Source organism: Triticum aestivum, chromosome 6A (assembly GCF_018294505.1).
Source record: "Triticum aestivum cultivar Chinese Spring chromosome 6A, IWGSC CS RefSeq v2.1, whole genome shotgun sequence".
In the NCBI taxonomy this organism is placed as follows: domain Eukaryota; kingdom Viridiplantae; phylum Streptophyta; class Magnoliopsida; order Poales; family Poaceae; genus Triticum; species Triticum aestivum.
Window position 1 is genome coordinate 107,703,006 of NC_057809.1, and position 25,651 is coordinate 107,728,656.

The window sequence follows — 25,651 nt, forward strand, 5'->3', positions numbered from 1 at the left end:
GACAGTGCCACTGCTCCAAGACCCAAGAAGCGCACTCGTGTTCTCAACGACCGAGAGCTTCTTGTGGCTCTACATCAGAAACAGGATAGGCATCATGACTGGCTGAAGCATCAGATGAAAAGCCTCTGGGTGGATGTTAATCGCACTCGAAATCTTGCCACCAAGAATGTTTTCGTTGCCCATGAAACCTGTCGCCGCACATGGAAAGGGCTCACGATGATGTGTTCTGAAGCTGATCTTCAAGAGGATGGCTTCTCTGAGAGATTCAAGTTTGACTCCACACCTCCTCGAAGGGCTGTGCTGCTAGGAACTCCATCCCTTGAAGACTCTGAGTTCTCTTCCTCTGCTGCCACAGTCACTGCCAGAATTATTGAGGAAGAAGACGATGCTACTTCACCGCCACCTCCTTCAGCACCTCCAAGCTCTTCTGCACCGCCAAACAACACCAACAACCCTGCTACTTCACCTACTCCTCATGGGAACGAGTAGAGGCTCTATGTCTTCAAACCTTTTTGGTCATTACTGACAAAAGGGGGAGAAGCATATGAGATTGATAGTCTTCAAGCGGGTCCATATGGGCGGGTGCTTTATATTTTGCTTCGTGCTTACAACTCTCGTTTTTGCTACATTTGGTTCTTATGAGTTGTAACACTTAAACCAGATGGTCGTCTGCTACTTATTTGCCACCTTGTTTTGCGAAGATAAATTCCGCATGTGCGATGATAAATTCCGCACTTAGCTCATTCTGCAGATGTCCATTTTCCATTATGCATGTCATTATCTTCATATACTTTCACATGCATAGTGGATTGTCATCATAAGTTGAAGTGGATCTCCACAAGTACCACCTGCCATGTGCATTTGCATTCCAAAAGCAAATTAACTTATATGCACATCTTCAGGGGGAGCCCTTGCAACTTATGAAGACAATTCCTTATCCTTTCCAATTTCACAGATTATATTCCCCGTTGAAAACTTCAACTAGTTTGTCATCAATCACCAAAAAGGGGGAGATTGTAAGTGCATCTAGTGCCACCCCTAGTTGGTTTTGGAGTATTGACGACAAACCTAGTTGAGGGACTAATGTGTTTGTGAGAATTGCAGGATAACACAGGTAGAAGTCCCTCATGATTCGGTTTTACTACCAGAGATGACCCCTAAAAATGTATGAAGACATTGAAGTCAAAGGTGGTATATGAAGATATTCACATTGAAGACTATGACAAGAGAAGACACGATATGAAGCCTATGGAGCTCGAAGACTTAGATCTTTCGTAGTTCTTTTTCTTTTGTGATTGAGTCATAGGAACCACCATACTGTTAAGCGGGGTCCAAGAGAACCAGTCAGAATGACTGAAGTGATGCCTAAACCAAAAACCTATGTCTTCGAGTGAAGACTATGAGAGTGAATCTTGTCCAGAGTCGGACAAGTCAGCTTTGCTTGTAGCCCAAGTAAAGTTGCCGTGTGAGTTTGAAATCTGACCGTTGGAACACGTGTCAGTTCCTTAGTGACCTAGGGTCATTTCAGACAAATCAGGTCGGGTTGCCAAGTGGGTATAAATAGCGCACCCCCTACAACCATAAACGGTTGGCTGCTCAGATTGAGAGTATGGCTTTTGTCGTTTGAGAGCAACCCACCTCGAAGCCTTTGAGAGAGAATTCCTTGTGAGGATAAAAGCCCTAACCACCAGAGCCAGAGAGAATTGGGCATCACTTAAGTCTTCTTGTCTGTGTAATCTGAAGACTTATTACACTTGAGGACTGTGCATCCTCCAGTCGGTTAGGCGTCGCGTTCTGAGCTTCCAAGAGACATTGTGGATTGCCAGTGAACAAAGTCTGTGAAGGTTTGGGAGTCTACCTTGAAGACTTACCAGAGTGATTGGGTGAGGTCTATGTGACCTTAGCTCAAGGAGAATACGGTGAGGACTGGGTGTCCTGAGCTGCGTGTTCAGGACTGGGTGTCCGGGACTGTGTGTCCTAAGGTTTAAATACCTAGCCGCTCCAACCAGACATACAGTTGTCACAGCAACTGGAACTGGTTCAACAAATCATTGTCTTCAACGAGTCACTGGTTTCATCTTCACTTCACGTTACTTACTGTTACTCCTTGTGAAGTCATTGTATGTTTGCTCTATCATTTGTCTTCACTGAGTGACTGCATGTTCTGTTTGACTTCACAATATCTTCCTACCTGATCCTTACTACCTAGTTGCTATTAGTCTTTGTGCTTTCACTTCATTGAATACTTGACTATGGTTTGCCTAGTGTAGTCTACCTTCCGCTGCATGGTAATAGGTTCAATTTTATCGTTTGTCTTCAAAACTCCCATGTTCTGAAGACTTTCATAAAAATCGCCTATTCACCCCCCCCCCTCTAGTCGATATAACGCACTTTCACTTAGTGATAAAGTAAAGCAATTACATGGCGATTCATTTCATACAATAAAGCGACAACCATGTGGCTCCTGCCAGTTGACGATAACTCTGTTACAAAACATGATCATCTCATACAATAAAATTTAGCATCATGTCTTGACCATATCACATCACAACATGCCCTGCAAAAACAAGTTAGACGTCCTCTACTTTGTTGTTGCAAGTTTTACGTGGATGCTACGGGCTGAGCAAGAACCGTTCTTACCTACGCATCAAAAACCACAATGGTAGAGTGATTGCTTTTTGATCTTCAGAAAGAACCCTGTTCAGTGAATCCGATTCAACTAAAGTTGGGAAAACTAATACCCACTAGCCACCTGTGTGCGAAGCACGTCAGTAGAACCAGTCTCGCGTAAGTGTACACATGATGTCGGTCTGAGCCACTTCATCCAACAATACCGCTGAATCAAGAATCCACTAGTGACGGCAAGAAATATGTATATACCCACGCCCACAACTCCTTTGTGTTCTACTCGTGCATATAACATCTACGCATAGACCTGGCTCAGATGCCACTGTTGGGGAACACAATAATTTCAAAATTTTCCTACGCACACACAAGATCCATCTAGGTGATGCATAGCAACGAGAGGGGAGAGTGTTGTCCATGTACCCTCGTAGACCGTAAGCGGAAGCGTTATGACTGCGCGGTTGATGTAGTTGTACGTCTTCACGATCCGACCGATCCTAGTACCAAAGATACGACACCTTCGTGATCTGCACACGTTCAGCTCGGTGACATCCCACGAACTCTAGATCCAGCTGAGGTCGAGGGAGAGTTGCGTCAGCACAACGGTGTGGTAACGGCGATTGATACGTCTCCATCGTATCTACTTTTCCAAACATTTTTGCCCTTGTTTTGGACTCTAACTTGCATGATTTGAATGGAATTAACGCGGATGGACGATGTTTTCAGAAGAATTGCCATGGTGTTATTTTTGTGCAGAAATAAAAGTTCTTGGAATGACCTAAAAATCAACGGAGATTATTTTTGGAATATATAAAAAATACTGGCAAAAGAATCAAGGACAGGGGGCCCACACCCTGTCCACGAGGGTGGGGGCGCGCCTGCCCCCTGGGCATGCCCCCTGCCTCGTGGCCCCCTGGTGCTCCACCGACCTCAACTCCAACTCCATATATTCGTGTTCGGGGAGAAAAAATTAGATAGAAGGATTCATCGCGTTTTACGATACGGAGCCGCCGCCAAGCCCTAAACTCTCTTGGGAGGGCTGATCTGGAGTCCATTCGGGGCTCCGGAGAGGGCAATCTGTCGCCATCGTCATCATCAACCTTCCTCCATCACCAATTTCATGATGCTCACCGCCGTGCGTGAGTAATTCCATCATAGGCTTGCTGGACGGTGAGGGGTTGGATGAGATTTATCATATAATCGAGTTAGTTTTGTTAGGGTTTGATCCCTAGTATCCACTATGTTCTGAGGTTGATGTTGCTATGACTTTGCTATGCTTAATGCTTGTCACTAGGGCCCGAGTGCCATGATTTCAGATCTGAACCTATTATGTTTTCATGAATATATATGAGTTCTTGATCCTATCTTGCAATTCTATAGTCACCTATTATGTGTTATGATCCGTTAACCCCGAAATGACAATAATCGGGATACTTACCGGTGATGACCGTAGTTTGAGGAGTTCATGTGTTCACTATGTGTTAATGCTTTGGTCCGGTACTCTATTAAAAGGAGGCCTTAATATCGCTTAGTTTCCAATAGGACCCTGCTGCCATGGGAGGGTAGGACAAAAGATGTCATGCAAGTTCTTTTCCATAAGCATGTATGACTATATTCGGAATACATGCCTACATTACATTGATGAACTGGAGCTAGTTCTGTGTCACCCTATATTATAACTGTTGCATGATTGATCACATCCGACATAATTATCCATCATTGATCCATTACCTACGAGCTTTTCACATATTGTTCTTCGCTTATTTACTTTTTCGTTGCTATTGTTACAATCACTATAAAACCAAAAATATTACTTTTGCTACCGTTACCACTACTATCATATTACTTGGCTACTAAATACCTTGCTGCAGATATTAAGTTTCCAGGTGTGGTTGAATTGACAACTCAGCTGCTAATACTTGAGAATATTCTTTGGCTCCCCTTGTGTCGAATCAATAAATTTGGGTTGAATACTCTACCCTCGAAAACTGTTACGATCCCCTATACTTGTGGGTTATCAAGACTATTTTCTGGCACCATTGCCGGGGAGCATAGCTCTATTCTTTGAGTCACTTGGGATTTATATCTGCTTATCAGTATGAAGAACTTGAAAGATCAAAGAACCAAGATTTTTTCCTCAACTACGAGGGGAGGTAAGGAACTTCCATCTAGCTCTGCACTTGATTCACCTTCTTTTTTGAGTAAACTTGTGACACCTACACATGCTATTGATTCTGATAGGTCGAATGTTATTGATGATGCCACTTCTGCTATGCATGATACTTATGATGAAACTACTTCTATGCTTGATAATACTATGCCACTAGGTGAATTTCTTGATGAACAACTTGCTAGGGCTAGAGAGAATGGAATTATTGAAACTAATAATATTGATGAAAGTGATGATGAAGATTCTCCCCCTAGATATTAATTGCCTGTTGTGCCTGATGGTTATGTTATGGATGAAGAAACTGCTAGAGACTTCTTAGCTAGCAATGATATATCTGATCTTAAGAAATTATTAGCTAAGCTTAAAGAAAAGTCTTTGAATGCTAGAATGAAATATGAGCCTGCTTTTGCTACTTCACCTATCTTTATTACTGATAAGGATTATGATTTCTCTGTCGATCCTGAGTTAATTACTTTGGTCGAATCTGATCCTTTCTATGGCTATGAATCTGAAACTGTTGTGGCACATCTTACTAAATTAAATGATATAGCCACCCTGTTCACTAATGATGAGAAAACTCGCTATTACTTTATCCTTCAGTTGTTTCTGTTCTCATTAAAGGGCGATGCTAAAACATAGTTTAATTCTCTTGATCCTGGTTGTGTGAGTAGTCCCCAAGATATGATTTATTACTTCTCTGCTAAATATTTCCCCGCTCATAAGAAACAAGCTGCCTTAAGGGAAATATATAATTTTGTGCAAATTGAAGAAGAGAGTCTCCCACAAGCTTGGGGGAGGCTTCTCCGATTACTTAATTCTTTACCTGATCATCCTCTCAAGAAAAATGAAATACTTGATATCTTTTATAATGGACTAACCGATGCTTCCAGAGACCATCTGGATAGTTGTGTTGGTCGTGTTTTCAGGGAAAGAATAGTTGATCAAGCTGAATTGCTATTGAATAATATGTTGAGTAATGAAAATGATTGACACTTCCTGAATCAACTCCTAAGCCAACTTCGAAGAAAAGGGGTATTCTATTTCTCAGTCCTGAAGATATGCAAGAGGCAAAGAAATCTATGAAAGAAAAAGGTATTAAAGCTGAAGGTGTTAAGAATTTACCACCTATTGAAGAAATACATGGTCTTGATAACCCGACACTGGTAGTAAAGGTAAATTATCTTTATAGATTTGAGGAAGGTGATATTCCTCGTAATAAGTCTGCTAGCCAATGCTTAGATGAGTTTGATAATTTTATTGTTAAACAAGAAAACTTCAATGCTTATGTTGGTAGACAATTACAACACAATGCTAATATGCTTGAACACTTGAGTGATTATATGTCTAGATTTAAAGGTGAACTTAAACTTATTATTAAACATGCTTCTATGGTTACCACTCAAGTAGAACAAGTGCTTAAAGCTCAGAATGATTTTCTCAATGAATTAAATAATAAGAAGAATGATAATGCTGTTAGAGTTATGACTAGAGGGGGTAAAATGACTCAGGAACATTTGTATCCTGAGGGCCACCCTAAGAGAATTGAGCAAGATTCTCAGAGAACTAATATTGATGCACCTAGTTATTCTAGGAGGAAGAAAAAGAAAAATGATAGGACTTTGCACGCTTCTAGTGAATCTGTTGTTTACACACCTGAGAATCCCAATGATATTTCTATTTTTGATGCTGAAACACAATCTGGTAATGAACATGAACCTAGTGATCATGTTAATGATGATGTTCATGTTGATGCTCAACCTAGCAATGATAATTATGTAGATATTGAACCTGCTGTTGATCTTGATAACCCACAATCAAAGAATCAATGTTATGATAAGAGAGACTTTGCTGCTAGGAAGCACGGTAAAAAAGAGAACCATGGGTTCAAAACCCATGCATTTTCCTCCTAAACCATCCAAGAAAAAGGATGATGAGGATTTTGAGCGCTTTGCTGAAATGATTAGACCTATCTTTTTGCGTATGCGTTTGACTGATATGCTTAAAATGAACCCTTATGCTAAATACACGAAAGATATTGTTACAAATAAAAGAAAGATACCTGAAGCTGAAATTTCCACCATGCTTGCTAATTATACTTTTATGGGTGGAATACCAAAGAAACTTGGAGATCCAGGAGTACCAACTATATCATACTCCATTAAAAGAAACTATATTAAAACTGCCTTATGTGATCTTGGAGCCGGTGTTAGTGTTATGCCTCTTTCTTTATATCATAGACTTGATTTGAATAAGTTGACACCTGTAACATCCCAAATTTTCAATTTGGAATGTTATGCATTAGATCATCATTGCATATCATATTTTATTGCATTTTGGTTGATCCTAGAAATTCTAAGCAACTCAAGGACCCACGGAGAGAGTTGGGGATTTCGTTATTTTCATATTTGAGCTTTTCTCGAATTATGAAAAGAGGATCGCATGATTTTAATTTTATTTCTCTAAAATATTTCGTTTATAAAAAACAAAAGAGAGAGGATAAAATGACTTCCTCAAAATAAAGAAATACCATAGATTTAATATTAAAATCAAATAAGTTCTTTATTCGAAGTTTCATTGCTATTTTATTTGAATTAGGAAAAATATGTGTTTTTCAAAATTGCATTTTAGGCACAAATAAATGTTTACCTTGTCTGGCTTATTTTTAGAGGACAGGAAAATTTTATTTCGGGATTTTTGGAGTCCGTTTAGTATTTATTTTCTTTCTTTTTCTGCATGTTCGAATTGTTTAAAAAACGCGAACCGACCTAACCGGGCCGTGTCCGTCTAGGACTCTCGGCCCGGCCGGCCTTATAAGCCGGGGGCGCCGCCCCTCAGCCCACCCCGTACCCCAGCCCGATATCCTAGCCTCCCGAGCCGCCGCCGCCGCACGCGCCGCCGCCCCACCGCCACACGCCTCGCCCGCCGGAGCCGCACGCCGCTGCCGCCGTTTCGCCACTGCCGGTAACCGCCGCCACCGCCATCAGTTTTCTACGGAAAAACCGAGCGGATTTTTTTAGAACCCGCGGATTTTTTTTAGTAGATTGGTTTTTTTCGGGTTTAGTTATTTAGAGGATGTTTGTCCGTACGTTCGTTTTTATGAACGGTTTGCACTGTTTAGCCGCAGATAGCGAACGCTCATTCGTTAGCCTGTTTGTAGTTTTCTTTAATCGGATTTTATTCGCGATTATTTCTGATCGCGATTTCTGATCCGATTTTCGTTCTAGTTTATCTTTTCGCTCGTTTGTTGGAATCAGGCGATTCAAGCGCCTAGATCTTCATCTCGAGACCCTCTTTTCGTTTAACCAACTTGAACAAGCTTTTGCTACTGTAAAATTTGACCTAGGTCCAGATTAGTAAACGGATCTCGTTTCTTTCGTTGTTTGAGTTTCGTTGCTCCGTTCGATTTGATTCTTTTTGCAAACCGGGGCTCTTAAGTTGAACTTTCTGGTTAGATCTTCTTATTTGAGTTTTACTCGTGCTTCTTTGTTTGATTGCTTATGTATGCTATTGTTTGTTTGCGAAGCGTGTTATTTGGAGTCTCTAGGTTACGTGGATCGTCAGCAAGGCAAGTAACACTTTGATCATAACCCTTTATCACCCAGTTTTTATGCATTAGTTCCAATCCCCAAACATTGCATGGTTAGGATGTTATTAACATGTGGGCTGGGAAGTAGTTGATGAGGTAGAACCTATTGCCCTGTTACATTCAAACCCTTGGGAGTTACTTCTACGTGTTGCTTATATTGTTATGCTATGCTCGTAGACGTGGTTTGGGTGAGTGAAATCCATGACAGATGTGAGATTGTTAATTAATGGATCAACTTAAGGTGGCAACTTAAATACACATCTGGGTGGATTGAGGCACCTGGAGTACCCAGTGTTGCCTGTATTTTTGGAAATCCCGGAGTACCCGTGTGATCTTCCTATGGACCGCCACCCAGGCTCAAAGGGAACTGAGATGATTCATGCTAGAAACTTCCGTGTGCAGCCACAAGCTATTATGGGCTCTAGCATAGTTAAGTAAGTTACGTGAAGCTCTTGAAGAGGTGGGTCAGCAGGTAGTGGGTTGTAGGTTTGGTATGGTCTGCCCGGAGTAGAGAGTTAATGTTTCTGAAAGACTGTGTCCCGGTCATCCGTTTCTCAAACACCATGTAGTGCGACAAATTCAACGGAGGCGATCGAGTCTTGTGGGGAAAAGTGTGCAAACCCTTGCAGAGTGTACAAACTAATCATGGTTAGCCGTGTCCCCGGTTATGGACATCTTGAGCAAGGTTGTCAGAATCATGATTTTGAATCGAATCGGAGCTCTGATGGCAGGATCGCAAATCGTAGAATCTTTAGTATCAGGATCGTAGAAACATAGATTCCATGAACTAAAATCATAGAATCAGAGCGCTAAGTTTGGATCATAAAGTCGTAGAATCGTATAGCAGAATCGCGATTCTGACAACCTTGATCTTGAGTATCTCGTACTTGGAGTATCTTAAGTATCTCATCACTCTAAAATAATATTGTTGGGTTGATAATTACCTTAATTGGGATTGAGTTGGAGGAACCTTCTCAATGATGTTTCAACTACCATGATAGTTAAATAAGAATCTATTCCTTTTTTGTAGGGAAAAATTGGCTTTACGCAAAACTATAACCATAGAGCTTTCCACCAGCCAAATATGCATGTAGTGATAGCATTATTCTGTTCTTGCTCCACTGTGTTACTTTGCCAGCATATTCCATGTGCTGACCCATTTTCGGGCTACAACGTATTATGTTGCAGACTTTTCAGACGAGGAGTAAGGTTCGTTAGGTCGTTGCCGTGCAGCTCAGCTATGCCATTGGAGTTGATGGACTCACTTTATCTTCCAAGCCTTCCGCTGTTATCGTATTAGATGGCCTTAAGCCATATTTATTGTAATAAGTTCTCTTTGGAGGCATTCGATGCAATAAGTGTGTGATTGCTACTCTGCTATAAATCCTCGAGTACTGTGTGTGTCAGCATTACCGATCCAGGGATGGCACTGAAGCACAGAGACTTGACCGTTTGAGGTCGGGTCGCTACAAGATGGTATCAGAGCACACGCTAAGTGTAGGACACGACCACTAAGCTAAAAGCCATCGATCACTATTCTCTTCTCATTTCTGACTCCTCTCCATTTTCCATTCTTTAGGATGGCGGATGCAAAAACAAGTTTGCACAACCAGATGAAGAAGTACCTTTTGGACGACACGTGAAGGAAGTCACTAGGTACATGAACATAGGAATACCAAGCTTTACCGGGACTTACAATGCCACTTTACCAGAAGAGGAGCGATGGATGATTCAAGTTCAAGTTCCAGGAAGAACCTTCACGCCAGTCACTAAACCCATAGAGTTTTCCTTTGATGCACCAACCTGAAGTCTAGGAAAGAGTATGGCAGCTCACATCACCATGGGACGCATTGGAGAAGTTTACCACAAGGATATTAAGGATACTATCTATCAGATTTGTGGGCGCCAAGATGATCAATGGGAGATGATCAACACCAGGAAGGATAGATCAATTGCAGCTTTCATCCAGGAACTAAACCAGCACATTCGACGCTAGGAGAATCAGATGTGTGCAGGCATGATAGATCTGAAGAACGCGATGACAAGGATCACGGAACTAGAGGAAGAACTCAAGGCTACACGTGAAGATTATGAGGAGGAAATCGTCATACTAGTGGAGAAGAATGATGATCTGGAAAGGAAGCTAGGAGTATTCCTGGGAGACCGCGCACCAGGAGGAGAAGACGAAGAACCCAAGGAGATTCGCCCGGAGGACTACATCATCATCGACGACACCGACTCCGACCTTAGCGATGATGACTTTGAAGACAAAGCTGGAGCAGATATCATGGAGTCTTTAACTGAGGAATATTTTAGTACACCACCACATCAGTAGTAGTACTCCACCATGTAAATAGAGTAGTCCGAGCACTTTTACGATAGTTTTAGACCGATTGCATGCCTTGCTTGATTGATTGAGTGAAATGATTGTGTTTGTCTCATGTGCATATGAGTAGTGCTTTCTCATTATACCTCATTCTATTCTAATCTCTCCCCTCTAAACCCATCAGATGCCTCCGAGACGTGACCCCGGATTTTCTTTCCCACCGGAGCTCACTCTGTTGATCCAGCAACAGAATACCCTGATGCACTTGTTAGTTCAGAACCAAGGCAACAACAACAACAACAACAATGCACCACCACCACCACCAGTTGACAACTTAGCCTGTTTTCTGAGGTTGCAGCCGCCGGTATTTTCCAGTAGCACCGAGCCTATAGTAGCAGATGATTGGCTCCGCATGATTGGAAGGGGGTTACGCACTGCAGGATGTACTGATGCTGAGAAGGTGCGTTTTGTCGCACATTAGTTGGATGGACCAGCAGCCTCATGGTGGGAGAATTACACTGTCACCTACCCTATAGCCACGGTGACATGGGACCAATTTCAGCAAGCCTTCCGTACAGCCCATGTCTCAACTGGAGCCATGACTTTGAAGAAGCGTGAGTTTCACAACTTACGCCAGGGGAACCGTACTGTGGCTCAGTACGCGGATGAGTTTAGCAAGTTATCTCGCTATGCCCCTGATGATGTGGCCACAGATGCCGCAAAGCAGGAGAAGTTTATGGAAGGGCTGAATGATGAGATGAGCATGCAGTTCATAGTGGCAACATTCACCAACTACCAGGAGTTGGTAGATAAGGCTCTTATGATTGAAGGGAAGCAGCAGCAGATTGAGAGCCGTAAGAGGAAGTATGGACAAGGGAGGTATAACTCAGGAGCTCAGCAGAAGCCTCGCCTAACCCCGAACTCGGGAGGACTTGTTCATAACCATGGAGGCCACACCCATAATGGAGGAAGTAACCATAATCATACTGGTCCAAGAAATGGGAATGGGAATGGGAATGGAACAAGCAACAATCAGAACCGCCCCAATCCAGCCAGACCCACCAAGAGTGACCTAAGCCACGTTACTTGTTTCAAGTGCGGGAAGACTGGACACTATGCCATGGAGTGCCCTGAAGGGAAGAATGGAAACGGAAATGGGAGCGCTGGAAAGAAGCCCAATCCATTCAACAAAGGACAAGTGAACCACGTTAACGTGGAGGAGGTTGAAGAGCAGCCAGACGCGGTTATAGGTAAGTTTTTGGTTAAGTCATTTACCGCTCTTGTTCTTTTTGATACTGGTGCATCACATTCATACATATCAAGGGAATTCGTGGATAAGTTTAAACTACCGACCCAAACCCTTAGGACCCCTTTGTTAGTAAGCTCACCTGGAGCAGAGTATATGGCTAGTCAATGGTGCGACCAGATACCCTTAACCATTGGTAACCATGTTTTTCCGTCCGACCTAATTATCTTGGAGTCACAAGGATTGGATGTGATATTAGGAATGGACTAGATGTCAAAGTACGGAGGAAGCATTGATTGTGTTAGTAAGTCAATTTGTCTCATCACCCCGAAGGGAAAAGGATCAAGTATATATCTAGGCATGCGCCAAGAAGTAGCCAAGTAAATACCCTCACGGGAGTTGTTCAGGAGGAAGTGCCTGTAGTAAAGGATTACCCGGATGCTTTCCCACAGGAGTTACCAGGCATGCCACCGGATCGAGATATTGAGTTTTTGATTGAGCTATTGCCAGGCACATGGCCAATATCCAAGAGACCCTATCGGATGCCTGCGAATGATCTAGAGGAGATTAAGAAACAGATCAAGGAGTTATTGGAAAAAGGTTACATTCAACGGAGTTCATCACCATGGGGAGCCCCAGTGCTTTTGGTTGAGAAGAAGGATAAATCCCTAAGGATGGTTGTTGATTATCGGTCATTGAATGAAGTGACAATTAAGAATAAGTACCCATTGCCGATGATCAATGATCCGTTTGACCAGCTGCAAGGAGCTAAGGTGTTTTCGAAGATCGATGTACGATCAGGATCTCATCAGTTGAAGATATGAGAGAAAGATATACCAAAGACATCATTCACCACATGGTATGGGTTATACGAATATACGGTCATGTCATTTGGACTAACTAACGCCCCTGCCTATTTCATGAGCATGATGAACAAGGTGTTCATGGAATATTTTGATAAGTTTGTTGTGGTGTTCATTGATGATATAATGGTATATTCGAAGAATGAAGAGGAGCACAAGGAGCATTTGCATTTAGTTCTCGAGAAACTCAGGGAACATCAGTTGTATGCCAAGTTCAGCAAATGCGAGTTTTGGTTGAAGGAAGTCGGATTCCTTGGACATGTTATATCAGGAGAAGGTATAGTAGTAGACCCCACCAAGGTTCAGTCAGTCACTGAATGGTTGGCACCCACTTCAGTTAGCGAGATCCGCAGTTTTCTTGGACTCGCAGGATACTATTGGAGATTCATTGAGAATTTTTCCAAGATCGCGAAGCCAATGACAGAATTGTTGAAGAAGGATACCAAGTTTAAATGGACGGAAGATTGCGAGGCAAGTTTCCAGGAGCTGAAGAAATGTTTGACTACAGCCCCAATGCTGACACTACCAGATATACGTAAGGATTTCCTAGTGTATTGCGACGCCTCTCTCTTAGGACTTGGAAGTGTGCTTATGCAGGACGGAAGAGTTGTTCGTATGCCTCGCGACAAATGAAACCGCACGAGTTGAATTATGCCACGCATGATTTGGAGTTAGAAGCCGTAGTGCATGCGTTGAAGACTTGGAGGCATTACCTTATTGGAAACCATTGTGATGTGTACACGGATCATAAGAGTTTGAAGTACATATTCACCCAGAAGGAACTGAACCTTAGGCAGAGAAGATGGTTGGAGCTTATAAAGGATTATGACATGAAGCTGCACTATCATCCCGGAAAGGCCAATGTCGTAGCATACGCTTTGAGCCGGAAGAGTTATGCTAATGCCCTAGAAAGCATGGGATTGCTGAAGGAGTTAGTAGAGGATCTCCGGGAACTTCGTTTGGAGATTGTTCCTTGAGGTTTTGTTGCAACAATGGAGGTTCACTCTACATTGTTAGAAAAGATTCGAGAAGCTCGGAAGGATGACAAAGAGATTGCTGAGATAAAGGATAAAATGAGCGAAGGAAAGGCCAAAGGTTTTCGTGAGGATGAACACGACACCTTATGGTTTGAGGACCGTGTTTATGTGCCCAATAACACAGAGATCGGGAAGTTAATACTTCAGGAGGCTCATGGCTCACCATACTCGATACACCCCGAAAACACCAAGATGTATTTGGATTTGAAGGAACGTTTCTGGTGGACAGGGATGAAGAAGGATATCACCGAGTATGTAGCCGTATGTGATGTATGTCACAGAGTGAAGGCAGAGCATCAAAAGCCAGCAGGATTGCTACAGCCTATGCCGATACCCGAATGGAAGTGGGATAAACTTGGCATGGATTTTATCACCGGATTGCCCAGGACCAAATCAGGTTATGATTCTATATGGGTAGTAGTTGACCGCTTGAGCAAAGTGGCACACTTTATCCCAGTGAAAACAACTTATACTAGTGCAAAATTGGCCAAGATATATATGACTAGGATCGTATGTCTGCAGGAGTTCGAAGGACCATCATATCGGATAGAGGGACACAGTTTACCTCAAAGTTTTGGCATCAGTTACACCAGACTATGGAAACGAGATTGGAATTCAGTACAGCATTTCACCCGCAGACGGATGGACAGACCGAGAGAATCAATCAGATTCTGGAGGACATGTTGAGAGCCTGTGCGCTAGATGATGGATCTAGTTGGGATGACAATTTGCTTTACACAGAGTTCTGATACAACAATAGTTACCAAGCCAATTTGAAGATGGCACTGTTAGAAGCCCTGTATGGACGAAGGTGCAGAACACCGTTAATGTGGGATGAAGTTGGAGACCGACAGTTGTTTGGACCAGACTTGATCAAAGAGTCTGAGGAGAAAGTCAAACTGATTCGAGATAGACTGAAGATAGCTCAGTCCAGACAGAAGAGTTATGTAGATTCGAAATGCAAGGAGGTAACCTATGAAATTGGAGATAAAGCATATCTGCGAGTATCACCTTTGCGAGGAGTGAAACATTTTGGAGTTAAGGGAAAGTTAGCCCCGAGATTTGTATGACCGTATCGTGTTTTGGAACGGATAGGAGAAGTTGCCTACAAGTTGGAGTTACCTGAAGGACTGTCAGGAGTTCACACTGTGTTTCACGTTTCCCAGTTGAAGAAGTGCCATGCTGAGATGGCCGATATACCGCTAAGAGACATCGTACCCTTGGAGGCGATTCATTTGGACAATGACTTGACTTATGAAGAGAAGCCAGTCAAGATTTAGGAGTTTGCCAGTCGAGTCACCCGCAGCAAGGTTATTAAGTTTTGCAAGGTTCAATGGAGCCACCATACCGAGGATGAAGCCACATGGGAACGAGAGGATGACCTTCGCAAAGACCACCCACACCTATTTTCTTAGCCAACCCGAATCTTGAGGGCGAGATTCATCTTAAGGGGGGGGGTAGGTTTGTAACATCCGAAATTTTCAATTTGGAATGTTATGCATTAGATCATCATTGCATATCATATTTTATTGCATTTTGGTTGATCCTAGAAATTCTAAGCAACTCAAGGACCCACGGAGAGAGTTGGGGATTTCGTTATTTTCATATTTGAGCTTTTCTCGAATTATGAAAAGAGGATCGCTTGATTTTAATTTTATTTCTCTGAAATATTTCGTTTATAAAAAAATAAAAGAGAGAGGATAAAATGACTTCCTCAAAATAAAGAAATACCAGAGATTTGATATTAAAATCAAATAAGTTCTTTATTCGGAGTTTCATTGCTATTTTATTTGAATTAGGAAAAATATGTGTTTTTCAAAATTGCATTTTAGGCCCAAATAAATGTTCACCTTGTACGGCTTATTTTTAGCGGACGGGGAAAATTTATTTCGGGATTTTTGGAGTTCGTTTAGTATTTTTTTTCTTTCTTTTTCTGCATGTCCGAATTGTTTAAAAAACGCAAACCGACCTAACCAGGCCGTGTCCGTCTAGGACTCTTGGCCTGGCCGGCCTTATAAGCCGGGGGAGCCGCCCCTCAGCCCATCCCGCACCCTCGCCCAAAACCCTAGCTGCCCGAGCCGCCGCCGCCGCACGCCTCGCCGCCGCCGCATGCCGCCGCCCCGCCCGCCGGAGCAGCACGCCGCCGTCGCCCCGCCCGCCGGAGCCGCACACCGCCGTTGCGCCGTTGCCGGTAACAGCCTTCGCCGCCGTCGGTTTTCTATGGAAAAACCGATCGGTTTTTTTAGAACCCGCGGATTTTTTTAGTAGATTGGTTTTTTTCGGGTTTAGTTATTCAGAGGGTGTTCGTCCGTACGTTCGTTTTTACGAACGGTTTTCACCGTTTAGCCGCAGACAGCGAACGTTTGTTCGTTAGCCTGTTCGTCAGTTTTCTTTAGTCGGATTTTATTTGCGATTATTTCTGATCGTGATTTCTGATCCGATTTTTGTTCTAGTTTATCTTTTCGCTCGTTTGTCGGAATCAGGCAATTCAAGCGCCTAGATCTTCGTCTCGAGACCCTCTTTTCGTTTAACCAACTTGAACAAGCTTTTTCTACTGTAAAATTTGACCTAGGTCCAGATTAGTAAACAGATCTTATTTCTTTCGCCGTTTGAGTTTCGTTGCTCCGTTCGATTTGATTCTTTTTGCAAACCGGGGTTCCTAAGTTGAACTTTCTGGTTAGATCTTCTTATTTGAGTTTTATCCGTGCTTCTTTGTTTGATTGCTTATGTATGCTATTGTTTGTTTGTGATAGAATTACCCGAGTGCGAAGCATGTTATTTGGAGTCTCTAGGCTACGCGGATCGTCAGCAAGGCAAGTAACACTTTGATCCTACCCCTTTATCACCCAGTTTTTATGCATTAGTTCCATTCCCAAACATTGCATGGTTAGGATGTTATTAACATGTGGGCTGGGAAGTAGTTGATGAGGTAGAACCTATTGCCCTATTACATTCAAACCCTTCGAAGTTACTTCTACGTGTTGCTTATATTGTTATGTTATGCTCGTAGACGTGGTTTGGGTGAGTGAAATCCATGATAGATGTGAGATTGTTAATTAATGGCTCAACTTAAGGTGGCAACTTAAATACACATCTGGGTGGATTAAGGCACCTGGAGTACCCAGTGTTTCCTGTATTTTTGGAAATCCCGGAGTACTCGTGTGATCTTCCGATGAACCGCCACCCAGGCTCAAAGGGAAATGAGATGATTCATGCTAGAAACTTCCGTGTGCAGCCACAAGCTATTATGGGCTCTAGCATAGTTAAGTAAGTTACGTGAAGCTCTTGAAGAGGTGGATCAGCAGGTAGTGGGTTGTAGGTTTGGTATGGTCTGCCCGGAGTAGAGAGTTAATGTTTCTGAAAGACTGTGTCCCGGTCATCCGTTTCTCAAACACCATGTAGTGCGAGAAATTCAACGGAGGCGATCGAGTCTTGTGGGGAAAAGTGTGCAAACCTCTGCATAGTGTACAAACTAATCATGGTTAGCCGTGTCCCCGGTTATGGACATCTTGAGTATCTAGTACTTGGAGTATCTTAAGTATCTCATCACTCTAAAATAATATTGTTGGGTTGATAATTACCTTAATTGGGATTGAGTTGGAGGAACCTTCTCAATGATGTTTCAACTACCATGATAGTTAAATAAGAATCTATTCCTTTGTTGTAGGTAAAAATTGGCTTTACGCAAAACTATAACCATAGAGCTTTCCACCAGCCAAATATGCATGTAGTGATAGCATTATTCTGTTCTTGCTCTACTGTGTTACTTTGCCAGCATATTCCATGTGCTGACCCGTTTTCGGGCTGCAACGTATTATGTTGCAGACTTCTTAGACAAGGAGTAAGGTTCGTTAGGTCGTTGCCGTGCAGCTCAGCTATGCCGTTGGTGTTGATGGACTCACTTTATCTTCCAAGCCTTTCGCTGTTATCATATTATATGGCCTTAAGCCATATTTATTGTAATAAGTTCTCTTTGGAGACATTCGATGTAATAAGTGTGTGATTGCTACTCTGCTATAAATCCTCGAGTACTGTGTGTGTCAGCATTACCGATCCAGGGATGACACTGAAGCACAGAGACTTGACCGTTTGAGGTCGGGTCGCTACAACACCTACTGAAATATCTTTGCAAATAGCTGATAAATCAACTGCTATACCTGTCAGTATTTGTGAGGATGTGCCTGTTGTGGTTGCAAACGTTAATATTTTAACGGACTATGTTATTCTTGATATTCCCGAGGACGATAGTATGTCGATTATCCTTGGTAAACCCTTTTTGAATACTGTAGGGGCTGTTATTGATTGCAACAAAGGCAATGTCACTTTTCATGTTAATGGTAATGAGCATACGGTACACTTTTCGGGGAAACAACCTCAAGTCCATAGTATCAATTCTATTGGAAAAAATTCAACGATTACTGTTGGAGGTTTTGAATTTACTCTTCCTACTGTCAAGAAGCAATATGATATTCTTATTGTTGGGGATGTGCATATCCCCGTTGAGGTAACCTAGTGTTATTCGAAATTTCTCCGGTTTCATGTGATTCGGAAAGAGTTTGTTAACAAGACTTGATCAACCTTGTTAGTGGATTCCTTTTGATGAGCATGAGATGGATGAATTAAGAAAACACAACTTTCTGTACCCTCTTTTTACTTTCTATTATTTATCTTAAATAAAGTAAAAATGGTATTTTTCTGCCTATTTTCTGAATTATCCTTGCAATAAAAAATAGCCTGAAAATAAAAGTTCTCCAAATGCCCTGAAAATGAAATATGATTTTTTCCAGAATATTTAAGAATTATTGGCACTGAGAACACACCAGGGGGACCGACCACATGCCCACGAGGGTGGAGGGCGCGCCCACCCCCCTGGGCGCGCCCCCCTGCCTCGTAGACCCCACGTGGGTCCCCTCCACTTATCCTTGCACCCACACACTTCGTCTTCCTCCAAAAAAATCACCCACCAGCTCAAACCCGAGTTCTTGCTCATTTTGTGGCCAATTTCGATCTCCTTGCTCAAATCTCCATTTACAAAACTTCTTTGGGGAATTGTTCTTTGGTATGTGACTCCTCCAATGGTCCAATTAGTTTTTGTTCTAGTGCTTTATTTATTGCAAATTTTTGCTGCTTAGGTGACCCTGTTCTTGAGCTTGCATGTCAAATTTATGTGGTCAAAAGTAGTTCTAATGCATGATATGGCCTCTAGGCACTTGTAGGAGTAGTTGCTATCAATCTTGTTGAGTTTGGTTCACTTTTATTTTTGAGTTACTAAAATTTCAAAAAAAATTCAGAGGAAGAAATATGTTTAGGAAAATGTACCAAGGTGGTTCCTCAAGGAAGCAAGGACCCATGCCCGCAATACGCGAGCCGGACAATGAACTACCAAGGGATGCTCAAGTGCGGCCTTGTGAATGGCTGTCAGAAAATTTCATGGTCCAGGCAGGAATTAAGAAAGAATTTGACGCATATGTGCGTAACGCTGATCTTGAGAGCTTCGAGGCACATAAGTGCCTCCAATATTATCGCCTAACTCAATCCTTTGTGAGAAGGTTTAAATTTACATCATCACGCAATTCTCAAACGGTCCTGTTTGATCTTTATGATAAATCTTATACCATGGACTTAGAAGATTTTAATACTGCTTGTAAACTCACGCAGTGGGGTAGTGCTAGTGAACCTCGCAAATCTGAATTTAAAGATTTCCTTGCTAGTATCACTGTGGGGGAATCTAGAGAAATAATACAAGCTACCATAGGGAGCATTTATTTTCTTGCCATACATTATTTTGTCTCTTTATAGGTAGATGCATAAACGGTAAGGATGAGGCATGTCATATGTGTGTTCCAGATCTTAGTGTTCTCAAGAGTGATGTATTAGGAGATAGACAATATAACTTGGGGGCCATTGTTGCACGTAGGTTGCATAATAACAGTATTAATGGAGATTTGTTCGGTGGAATTTACGCAACCCGTTTAGCTAATTTTCTTGAGGTACCCATACGTGGATATGATATTGAGTTGCCTCCTGCTTATCTAGATTATAATGCTATCGTTCGTCATTAGTTTGTTGAGAGGAACGATCAGTTCCTCCAGTACCGACTAATCTTTGACAGACGACGCACCGTCCATGTTACTCTCCCTGCTCTTGCTTTCTTTGATTTTCAGACAAAAGGGAGATATGTTATAACCAGGGAGGAGGCGAACGAGTACGAGAGGAGGATGGAGGCAGCTCGCCTCCAAGCTGCAGCTGATGAGGCAATTGCCACTGCATCTCAGTATGACCCCAGCTTCAACTTTGATCCATGCATGCGCATAGACCAACTTAGGTCAAAAGCCTAAGCTTGGGGGAGTACGTATTTCTCACTAACATTACATTCATGTTCACACACACTCATGCCAGTTGTCGGTGCTCAAACTTTTTCATTGTATCATCCATGCTAGTTTAGTTTCTTTTTAAGCTTTCTTCTCGTGTGTTTGGAAACCCTTAAGAAAAACCGAAAAAATTAATTGTCGTGGGATTGTCACGGAAGATGTCCTAGTGTGAGGACTTAGTCGTGGAGCCATCGCAATGTAGTTAGTTTAAAGGGGTTAAAGCGAACAAAGGACGCAAGGAATTATACTAGTTTGGCCCCTTGCGGTGAAGGTAAAGCCTACTCCAGTTATGATGGAATTGCTAGGGTTTCGATGACCAGGGAGCGAATACACTTTGCCTGACTCTCGAGTTGTTGTTTCTTGTCCTTAAACCGCCACCGGGTCATCCCTTTATATACACAGGTTGACGCCCGGCGGTTTACAGAATCCCGGCCGGCTCATAAACGTGTCCGGCTCGGTTTCTATCCTTTCCTATCTTACATCACAAGTTACACACCTTATGGCGGTTTATGTCTACGGGCCCTAATCCGCCTTTGAGCCCTGGGCCTTTAGATCTCTTATAGTAAAGCGCCATGCTCCTTGTCTTCATGGGCTTCAATATGGATAACTCCTTATGGGTATAACCCGGCCCCTCTTGGGCGGTTTATACTCAGTAGTTATATCCCCAACATTAGGCCCCAGATTGATTTGAACCTGTTCATGTCAATCTTCAATCTCCAACACTTTCGAGTGAACCTTGTAATCTGCCATGGCGTCATCTTCCAGGATTATAATAAACTGCCATGACATCACATGTTCATTAAAAAACCGTATATACCTTACTTTTATTACCGAGCCTCCGAAAATCGAGGCGACAGCTCTCTCACATATCCATTTTTTGGGCTCCTCGATTCCCACGCATGTCGCTTATCCCTTCGTCTTATAAATAGGACTGAGGGTCCCTTTCCTTTTCTCCCCTTGCCTCTTCGTCTTTCTTCCACCTCGCGTCACCTCAATACCCGAACGCTGCCGCCACCGTCGACCTTCGCATCTGCCCCAACAACGGCCGCTGCATCAACCTGATTCGACCAGAGAATCGCGGCGCCCTTCCACTGTTCAACAGTCTCGGTGATTTCTTCTTTCTTTCCTTTGTAGATCCGTTTAGGGTTCGCACAAGCTCATGGAAGCTTCGCGGTGTTCTTCCCCTGTTCTTCGTTATAGCCTATATGATAGACTCCAAACATAATACACTCTTGTGTGGTAGCAATGATAGTCCCTCTTTTGGCATCAGATCATCCCTTTTGTGTAGAAAGACCTGATCTGGAACTTCATGAACTGCTCAAGCACCAACCCTTAGGTCTAAATATTTTCCTTTTCCTGACATGCGGTAGATCTGAAATTCTAATGTAAAACTGTGAAACTTGTTCTTCTTCACTTAGTCATTTTTCGGCTTCAGATCTATACTCTGATTCTCCATGTAGGCAGTCTATCTTTTAGAAAATAACCTGCCATATACCATTAGTCCCCTTGTAAACCGCCAATCCCTTTATCCTTTATACTAGCATTAACCTCTGGTTTAAAAAATTTTGCATGCTGGAAAACCTTTTGTCTCTTAACCTGCAACGCTTTATGCTTGTCAATCATGACTCTTAAACCGGCACAAACCTTCCTTCGGGTTGTCTAAGAAATGGCCAAGACTCTTTATGCTTGTAACTGGGTTCCATCCCGGGTTACGGAAGAAGATCTGCAAGGATGTGTTACAACCGGCGCTTTACCAAAACAGAGTGAAATCCACTGGCGAGCCCCTAGTCGAGAAAATCCTCCTGAGCCCAAGGATGGCGAGATTGTCTTGTTTGTTGATCATCTGAACCGTGGTTTTAAACCTCCCAGATCAAAGTTTTTTCGTGATGTGCTTGCTAGCTTCCAGATCCACCCTCAAGATATTGGACCTAACTCTGTGTCCAATATTTGTAATTTCCAAGTGTTTTGCGAGGCCTATCTGCAAGAAGAACCGACCGTTGAACTGTTCAGAGACTTTTTCTATTTAAACAGCTGTACTGAATTTGTAGACAGGCCCAATACTGAACTTGGCGGCATTTCAATTCAGAAAATAAAAGATGTCAGCTTCCCTCACGCCAAGGATCACAGTCACCCTAAGGATTGGAACCAGACTTGGTTCTACTGCAAGGATACTTCCCCTGACGATGAGAATCCTCTGCCGGGTTATCGTCCTCACCAACTTACCAACACACATCCGTTTCCCCAACGACTTAGCGCCAAAGAACAAGCCAAGTATGCTCCACAACTTTCAAAGCTTTGGGCCTTCGTTGCAAACGGTTTAACATGCATTGATTTTGTTCGCTATTGGATCTCCTGGAGTATTCTGCCTTTAAGTCGACGCCCCGGTTTAATGTGCGAGTACACAGGGGGATTAAAAGACCCTCAACGGCATGTGGACATTCAGCTAACACAAGTTGAAGTTACTAAGGCTGTCAAGAAAATACTGAATCAACCGGAGGTTGTCTGCAGCAAAACAGGGCTAAGTCCCTTCTGCGCTTCCAATAAACCACCAGCTGTAAAGATCATATAACTTCTATTTTAACCTAATCCTTTTAAATATTCCTTCAAAATGTTATCAATCTTTGACAGGGTGATGATCCGTTCTGGAAGAAAAAACCACATGATAAACCAGCAAAGACACCTCGCCCCAAGCTAAGGTTACCAAAAAACCTGCCAAGAAGAAAACCGCTGAATCCTCTGAACCAAACATTGATGATGATCTGGACAATCCGGAATCAGAGGTAGAACTTGATTCTCTTGGTTCTTTTTTCATACACCTCATTGACAATGACTATTATCAGGATGGCACTGAAGCCAGGCAAGTTGATGATGTAGAGGTAATTATTCTTTCCTCCATTCAGATCCTCTGCCAACACAGAAAACCCATCAAGCAATCCGGAAAGTAAGATTTTCACACCCTCTAGCTTATCTGGATCCCAAATTTATTTTGAAGAAATAGCAGCATGAAGCTCGCCGCACAACCCGGCACAGCGGCCATGTAGTTACTTCAGCCGGTTTACCGAACACTCCAACCCGGAAACATCGATCAGAGGTCTCATACATTTCTGATACTCCTAATCCCAAGGCGGGTTATTTCAGGAAACCTCTTAATCCGTCTGATTCAAACTATCAGGGAACACCTCATTCATCATCTGGCGAATCAACGGCCACACAACTCCCTCCTCTCAAGATTGTTCATGTGTGAGTACTTTAAACTTAACTCTTGATGCTTTACACTTGTATGTTATACTAAACTTTATGTCTTTTCCTTTCAGAGCCAAGGCTAGGCCTAGAAAAAAGGCCAAATTGGATAAACCGACTGATGATAACCCGGCCACTGAACCAGAACAGATCCCAGAACAATTTGAGTAGAATGCTGACGCTATACATGATGATCCACCACCAGAACATCACGAAACCTTCGCTGAACTGATGGAAGATGACCCCACTGGCCATGCTACTGACCCGCCAAGTCCAGCCAAAGCTGCAGATAAACCGCCAAGCCCAGCCAAAGTGGCTGATGACCAATCGAACGATGTCATTGTCACTGGCGTCGGCCACACCACCCCTGGCAATCCTATCGCTTTATCAAAGCATAGTGCCAAGGAAGAATTTTCTGCTATGGATAAAGGCAAGTGGAAAACAGATTTATCCAGCTATGCCCACCTCAACGCCCAAGAGAATCATTCTGGCTTCTTAAATCGCCTGTATACAAGCCGTGACTATGAAGCCGGTTTAGTGGGCCTAATGAAGGAGCAATATGAGGTAAATACTATTAACTCTTCATAATTGTTTCTCTTGTGTACAATTTCTAATATCAACTCCAGCAGCCCCCAAGGGCTGGTTTATGATATCATCGTGAACTGGGACTTCGTAATACTTCAACTTTTGCTTGCGTAGCCCCCAAGGATCGGTTTGTACCTTTAGGATGAATTGGTACCTTTTTGTCATGAAGCTTCCAAAACTCTTGATAATCATCTTTGTAAACATATTGATGAAGAAAAGTCCATAATTTTGGCTTGAGCAAATATACATTAGCCCCCAAGTGCCAAGTGTATAACTTGTTATGTGCTTGGGACTTGAAAATGTCAGTTGATAAAAGTCGTATGCATTAGCCCCCAAGTGCTAAGTGCATAACCTGTTATGTGCTTGGGACTTCAAATATGCACTACTAGCGCATGACATGTCGCTTGCAGGCCTATCTGAGCCAAAAAGAATCTCAAATCGCCGACCTTCGGGAAGATATTAAGTCCCAGCAGGCAGAAACTTCCAAGGCTAAAGAAGAGCTGACTGGCGCTTTAACAGCCATGGAACAACTGAAAAAAGGCTTTAAAAGCGAACGGACATGATGGGATGCTGAAAAAGCAACTCTGCTAAAGCGGGCGGAGGACGCTGAAACGGCTCTTAAACCAGTAGCAGAAGAATTGACTGGCTTGAAGTGGCAAATCAATGCCATGACCACTGCTGTGTTTGGTAAGTACCCTTATGATAAGCTTCAACATGTATTATCCCATAAACTGCCGGTTTATCAATATGTTCAATGATGCAGGATCTCGCACTACCCACCTGGGCTCTGATATGCAGAAGAAGTTGAAGGCTGCCTATACTCTTATAGAGCAGTTATATACCGGTGCAGGGCGAATCATTTGCACTGCCGCTCATAACAAACCGCCGCCAAACCTGATCAAGGAAACATTAGAAAAGTTGTCAATGCTGCCTGTCCGGTTGGACGAGTTAAAAAGATCAGCTACAAGGGCAGTGTAACATCCCAAATTTTCAATTTGGAATGTTATACACTAGATCATCATTGCATATCATATTTATTGCATTTTGGCTGATCCTAGAAATTTTTCGCAACTCAAGGACCCTTGGAGAGAGTTGGGGATTTCGTTATTTTCATATTTGAGTTGTCTCAAATTTTGAAAATAGGATCTTTTGATTTTATTTATTTTATCTTCAATTATTTCTATTACAAAAATACGAGAGAGGGAATAAAATGACTTTCCCAAAATAAATAAATATTGAGGATTTAATAAAAAATTCAAATAAGATTTTATTTGGTTTTATTTGCTATTTTATTTGAATTTAGGAAAAATGTGCGTTTTTCAAAAATGCATTTAGGCCCCAAATAAATGTTCACTTCGTCCGACTTGATTTTAGAAGTCGGGGAAATTTTATTTCGGGATTTTTGGAGTCCGTTTAGTAGTTCTTTCGGTAGTTTTTCTGCACGGAATTAATTTAAAAAAATCCGAACCGACTCCGGGCCGTACCCGAGTGGGACTCTGCCCGGGGGGCCTTTATAAGCCGCCCGCCCGAGCCACTGAAGCCCACCAGCGCCTCAGCCCCGCAGGTCGCTCGCGCGCCCCAAACCCTAGCGCCGCCGCCGCC